The sequence below is a fragment of the Pan troglodytes genome, chromosome 12, assembly GCF_028858775.2.
Source record: "Pan troglodytes isolate AG18354 chromosome 12, NHGRI_mPanTro3-v2.0_pri, whole genome shotgun sequence".
NCBI lineage: Eukaryota > Metazoa > Chordata > Mammalia > Primates > Hominidae > Pan > Pan troglodytes.
The window spans coordinates 105,520,216-105,526,373 of NC_072410.2; the positions used below are offsets into that span (position 1 = coordinate 105,520,216).

Below are 6,158 nucleotides of genomic sequence, written 5' to 3' on the forward strand. Positions count from 1 at the left end.
GTAGGGCCAGGATTTTAGTGAAAATCTGTCTGAAAAATCCATTTTTTTTCTTAAATACTCACAGTGCTGGGGACAGTTGAAATAATTTTTCTCTCTAAGGTCTGGATGTTTCTTCTTTTATTGTCTTTTTGATCTCATGTTTAGGTTAGATACTAATGACATTGGAAACCACAATGCTCACAGACTATTATCAGTGAATTTGTATTTTTTTAAACAGAAAGGCCTTTCCTTAGGAATCTTGGACTGTTGTTTTAAATGCACATATCACTTTTGTCTTGGGGATAAAGTGAGAAGTAGGAATCTAATTTATTTTTGAACTTGTGAGCTGCAGCTGCGTCCAATAGTATTTATCTATTAATTCTTGCTTTTCTCTCTAATTTGAAATAGTATTGTCTTTATCATATAATTTCTTCTTTTATATATGTGAGGGGATATGTTTTGTTCTTTTGGTCTGTCGTATTCAAATGACAATGCTACTCTTAAATTATAGTGACTATAAAATAAATTTTAATATCAAATACATAATTATCCCTCTTTTTTTTTTGACAATTATTTAAGACCTTTATTAACAGGTGCTTGCAGTTTGTTGACTTTTTTGAAAAAATCAAGTTGTAAACTTTTATTACAAATTAAAAATGAAGTTCTTAAAAATCTCAACTTGACCAGATATGAAACAATTTAAAAACCTTTAAAGGCGTATTGAGAAAAACCAGGCTTTTTTAAAAAACACGTTTGTTATTACCAAAAAGAGACGTCTTTAGGTAAAAATAATAAAAACCCCATGCTGCATAGATAATGCAGATAGTTCTATTTATCTGGTCAACGGGCAAAAAGCAAGCACTTAAGGTCTTCAGCTCCAATCTTTTGTTCATTTCTTATTGCTGGAATTTCATATTTCTTCTTGTTGGATGACTAAACCGGATGATGGTAGAGATGGTAAGCCGGCATTTACTCAGCCCCGCCCTGCTCAGCCTCGGGAGCGGACGAATTCTCAGCTGGTGGATCGGCTGCTTTTGTCTCTTTGCCATCTTGTGGTTTAGGGTTTTCTGGGCGTCTGCGTCGGTAATTGAAGTTGCGGCGGTACCGACGTTGAGGTGGCTGCTGACCTTGGGTCTCATCTCCTTGATTTTCTTTATCTTCTTCATTGCCGTCCTCTCTAGGCTGTCTTTGGCGAGGAGGGCCCCTGCGGAATCGTGGTCTATATCCCCGATACATATTCTGCCTCACTGGTCTACCTTGTTCTCCTGCACCCTGGTTGTCAGCACCCTCCATCACTTCTCCCTGCACAGGAGGGTTGGAATACTGTGGTCGACGCCCATAGGGTCTCCGCATGTAGTAAGGTGGGAACCTTCGCCTGCGGTAGGGCCGGCGTTGTTGGGCCTGGCCTTTGGGAGCACTCTCCGATCCCTCGTTCTTTTCCCCACTCTCACTGTTCTGGTAATTTTGCTGGTAATTGCGTGGAGGACCCCTACGACGTGGATAGTGTCTATAATGGTTACGGTCTGCTGCATATTTACTGCCTTGAACTGGAACACCACCAGGACCTGTAACATTTGCTGCCTCCGCACCCTTTTCTCCTTCAACAACATCAAACTCCACAGTCTCTCCATCTCCTACACTGCGAAGGTACTTCCTGGGGTTATTCTTCTTTATGGCAGTCTGGTGTACAAATACATCTTCCTTGGTGTCATTCCTGTTGATGAAACCATATCCGTTCCTTACATTGAACCATTTTACTGTTCCCAAAACCTTCCTTGCGATGACCTTCTTGTCCCCGCCGGCAGGCGCCGCCGATGTGAGGCCGCCCGGGCCACCGCTCCCTGCGCCGCTGCCCGTAGTGCCGGGCTTGGTGTCGGCGGCGCTGAGGGCGGGGGCGGCGGGCGGCTGCTGGGTCTCGGCCTCGCTGCTCATGGTTGCGGTGATGGTGACTGGGGCCGGCTGCGGCAGCTGCGGCTCCTCCCGGGGTGTGATGGTAACTAGGCCGGCGGCGGCGGTGGGGCTGCTCAGGGCTCTCTGGGGTCCGCTCTCCCCTCATTGTTATAATTCTAGAAAAGTCTTATTTTTATGTGGTCACTCTTTAAAATTTTTAAAAATTTACAAATGAAACACAAACATGTATTGAAATTTCACTACATTTATAGATCAATGTGTATATAACTGACCTCTTTAAAATATTATCATCTTAACTAAAAAAATAGCATTTATTCTATGCTTTTGTTACCCTCAGGGAAGTCTGTGGTTTTCCTTATATAGGTTGTATACCTTTCTTACTGAGTTAATCTAAAGAATTCTTGTTATATTTTCTCTTTTGTTATTGTAAACATATAGAAAAATACTGATTTCTAAACATTTATTTCATAACTAACCATATTATTGACTACATTTCATTTTGTAGTCTTTCACTTGGTTTCTCATACAGGCAATCAAATCATTACCAATAATAGTAATTATATTTGGTTATTTTTAGTACTTGTGCCTCATTACTTGAAAAAATAGTAATGTTAGTAATCATCTTTATTATAATTGGGAAAGTGGGTTTTCATCATTATATGATATTGTTTATTGATTTAAGATAGATATTATTTAGGAGCTGTTTTTCTGAGTACTAAAGTAATCCACAAAAATAAAATGTAGCAATATATAAATAATACAGATTATTTACGTTGAAAGGTTTCTCATAATTCCCACATCTTGAGGTAACTATTGTTGATAATTTATTATCTAGACTTACAGGTTTTTTGTAGTTTGATCAGTTTTTAGTACATGTTTCCAGTTGTACAATTATCACTACAATTCAATTTTAAGACATTTCCATCAACCTCTAAAATTTTCCTTGTACCTTCTTGTTTTCACTGCCCACTCCCACCCCAGCCCATGCAACTGCTGGTCTGCTTATGTCCCTATAGTTTTACCTTTTACTTGCCTTTTCAAATGATTGCATAGTGTTCTACTACATGGATGTATTGAAATTTATTTAGCCAATCTTCTATTATAAATAATAGTGCAAAGAACATCATGGCACATGTACATTTGCAAAATTTTGTATTTTTATAGGTGATATGGTTAGGCTTTGTGTCCCTGATATGGTTTGGCTGTGTCTCCACCCAAATCTCATCTTGATTTCCCATGTGTTGTGGAGGGACCCAGTGGGAGGTAACTGAATCACGGGGCAAGTCTTTCCCATGCTGTTCTCATGATAGTGAATAAGTCTCACTAGATCTGATGGTTTTAAAAAGAGAAATTCCCCTGCACAAGATCTTTCTCTTTGCCTGCTTCCATCCAAGTAAGACGTGACTTGCTCTTCCCTGCCTTCCGCCATGATTGGGAGGCTTCCCAGCCACGTGGAACTGTAAGTACAATTAAACCTCTTTTTTTTTTTTTTTTTTTTGGTAAATTGCCCAGTATCTGGTATGTCTTTATCAGCAGCGTGAAAACAGACTAATATAGTCCCTACCCAAATCTCATCCTGAATTGTAATCCCCATAATCCCCATGTGTCAAGAGAAAGACCAGGTAGAGGTAGTTGAATCATCGGACAGTTTCCCTGTGCTGTTCTCATGATAGTAAGTTCTCACAAGATCTGATGGTTTTATAAGGACCTCTTCCCCATTTGCTCAGCACTTATCCTTCCTGCTGCCTTGTGAAGAAGGTGCCTTGGTACCCTTTCACCTCTGCCATAATTGTAAGTTTCCTGAGACCTCCCCAGCCATGCTGAACAATGAGTCAATTAATCCTCTTTCCTTTATAAATTACCCAGTCTCAGGCAGTTCTTTATAGCAATTTGTATTTGCACTACCAATACATGAGTTTTCTCATATCCTCAATATCACTGAGAATTAATACTCATTTTGATTTTTGCCATTCTAGAAGGTGAGCTCTGATAAAGTAGTGCTTTAGTGCATGGACTCAGAAAGTGGATGAGGTAAGTCTAAATCTTGTCCTTATACTAACTAGTTGTGTAATATGAGTAATATTTTATAGTTTTATTATATGAAATACATCAGATTATTATTATTTATTCAGAGGTATCTGTTGAAATTCTAAATGAGAACTTCCATAATATTTTCCAATGGTTGTTTTGGTATGTATACGTAGATAAGATTTAGATATGTTAATATAGATATACTATGTATTATTGTATCCTACTTTCATGCTATCTTACTATTCTGAGTAGGTAATAAAACTCCTTAACATTTTATTCCACTTGCTTGAGTTTCTATTACCTCCTTTATGTGATTCAGCTCCAAGGGCAGGATAATACTTTATCTTTGAATGTCCAGAATCCACTACATTTTCTGAATATAACAAGAACTTAATATTTGCTTAATCATTTATTGATTGAATGAATGAATACACAAATAAAATGTTTTTGGGCATAAAGACCTTTCATTCCCTTTCATATGAGGTTATGCAAATAACTGCCAATTTTGTTTACAATTAACAGCAAAAGTTCTGAGAATACAAACAAGCAATATTTCAGGTGTTCCTTCTGCCATCCTACTATTGAAAGAAGAATTTTTAAAATATCCTAAACTTCATTTTGGGAGCTCTTGAAAGGCCATTTCTATTTATTTTCAGGAAGAGTGCAATATTGGCAGCAGTATGCAATTTCCTTTCTTCCTGTGTGTGACAAACAGCGTAACTTCCTCACTATAATCTGGTTTTAAAGTTGAGGACACTGCTCTGGCTAGAGAATTGACTTTGCTGATGAGCCTCTGGTCAACATTTTCAGCTAAGACATTCATGAAGCTGTATAAGAGAGAAAGGCTCATCACCTTTGCAGATGTCACAAGCCTTTTATGCGGGAATCAAAGAAGAACATGAGAGGCCAGAACACCGGATTGAAACCAGCAATTTGACCTTTAAAAGGTATAAAGTACTGCTTTTAGGTTTAAATAGTTAACTGCACAAGCCAGAGACACACAGCTTGGTAGCACACTTCTAGCAAAAAATCCTTTGCTTTTAATTGACTGCAAGATCAATTTATCTCCGAGTAGCCCATGAGAGCTAATACATGAAACCCAAACTTAGCTTTACTAATTGGTACGTAGTAGGGGTGCTACTCTTTTCTGCTGGTGTGAAATCATAACTGAAATTTTGGACTCAGTTTCTAATAAAAATTTAGGAAGAACCTTAATCAATTGTATCTGCAGAAAAAAAATCACATGATTTTGAGTGAACTAAATATCATGTTTTCTCATTTTATAAGCTATGGTTAAAAAAATGGATATATCCCAGAAAAATGAATTTTTAGAAATTCGGTGGAACTGTGATCTGAGAAAATGGTCGTGAAAATGGGACAATTCTCATTTAATTTTCAGTTTGTCCTTAGAAGACAAAGATAACAAAAATAAAGTTATAGGAGGCAAATTTTGCATAACAGTGAACTATCAATAGAGATAATAAGTGACAAAACTTTGAGGTTAGTGTCATCATGACCATTGTGTTACCAGGGGTCCTTGCTCCCAGAGCTCCCAAGATGGTGGTGGGCCACTTCCAAAATGGCAGCAGGCCACTTCAACATGGTGGCAAGCCTCATGTTCTCTGACCTGGGGTTTTTGGCCTCATGGATTCCAAGGAATGGAATCTTGGGCCATGAGGTGAGTGTTATAGCTCTATTAGAAGTTGTGGGTCATGGAAGAGAACTGTGGAACCCAGTGACTAGTGTTCAGCTTGATTAGGACGAACCCAGGCACTTAGCCATGCAGGAACAATGGCAAGCCTTTAGCCCGATTGGGAGTGGCAATGGGTGCCTCACTGGATCAGGAGCACAGTGGACAACCTGCTGGATCCAGAAGAATGGAAGTCAGCAGTGGGTCTGTGACGGCGGCAAAACAGCAGTTGTAGATGGCGAGTGAAAGTTCAGCTCAAGCAGTAACAAACATGCACCACAAGAGTGCAGTTGCAAGATTTAATAGAGTGAAATAGAGTGAAAACAGCTCCCATACAAAGGGAGGGGACCCAAAGGGGGTTGCTGTTGCCAGCTCGAATGCCTGGGATTATATCCCAATCCTTGTCCCTCCTGCTGTGCTCTCAGGCAATAGATGATTGGCTATTTCTTTACCTCCTGTTTTTGCCTAATTAGCATTTTAACGAGCTCTCTGATCTGTTGGGTGTGAGCTAGGTTGCAAGCCCCGTATTTAAAGGTGGATGTGGTCA

The 6,158-nt window shown here is 39.2% G+C and overlaps 1 pseudogene; it reads right to left on the minus strand.

Moving 5' to 3' along the window:
- Window positions 1-548: 548 nt before the first annotated feature.
- Window positions 549-2,027, minus strand: LOC470311 (Y-box binding protein pseudogene; annotated as a pseudogene).
- Window positions 2,028-6,158: the final 4,131 nt, after the last annotated feature.